Consider the following 372-nt stretch of genomic DNA (forward strand, 5'->3'; position numbering starts at 1 on the left):
GATTTCTTCTCTATGGCACCGTCACTGCCACCTTCTGTTTGGAGGACTTACGATCTGGCAGATTTTCTTTAAAATTTAGATAATGTACTTTCGTCTTCTACAAGTAGAACATATAATACCTTGTCGTATAATTTTCAATGTCGATATTCCCGATAAAAGGACTATTTTATTAAGAAATTTAGAAAACCCATATTTTTTAACTTTTCACTTTATCAATGTATGAATCAATTTAGAAAGCCCTTATTTTTTTTAACTTTCCACGTTAACGATGTATAAATCATTTCTGTACAACGTTATGTCTGTTTCTCTGACTGTTCACATACATTTAGACACCTTTTGTGCTATTGGGACCAAAGTTTGTAAAGTGCCTTT

This window comes from Polypterus senegalus, chromosome 4 (genome assembly GCF_016835505.1).
Source record: "Polypterus senegalus isolate Bchr_013 chromosome 4, ASM1683550v1, whole genome shotgun sequence".
Lineage (NCBI taxonomy): Eukaryota > Metazoa > Chordata > Cladistia > Polypteriformes > Polypteridae > Polypterus > Polypterus senegalus.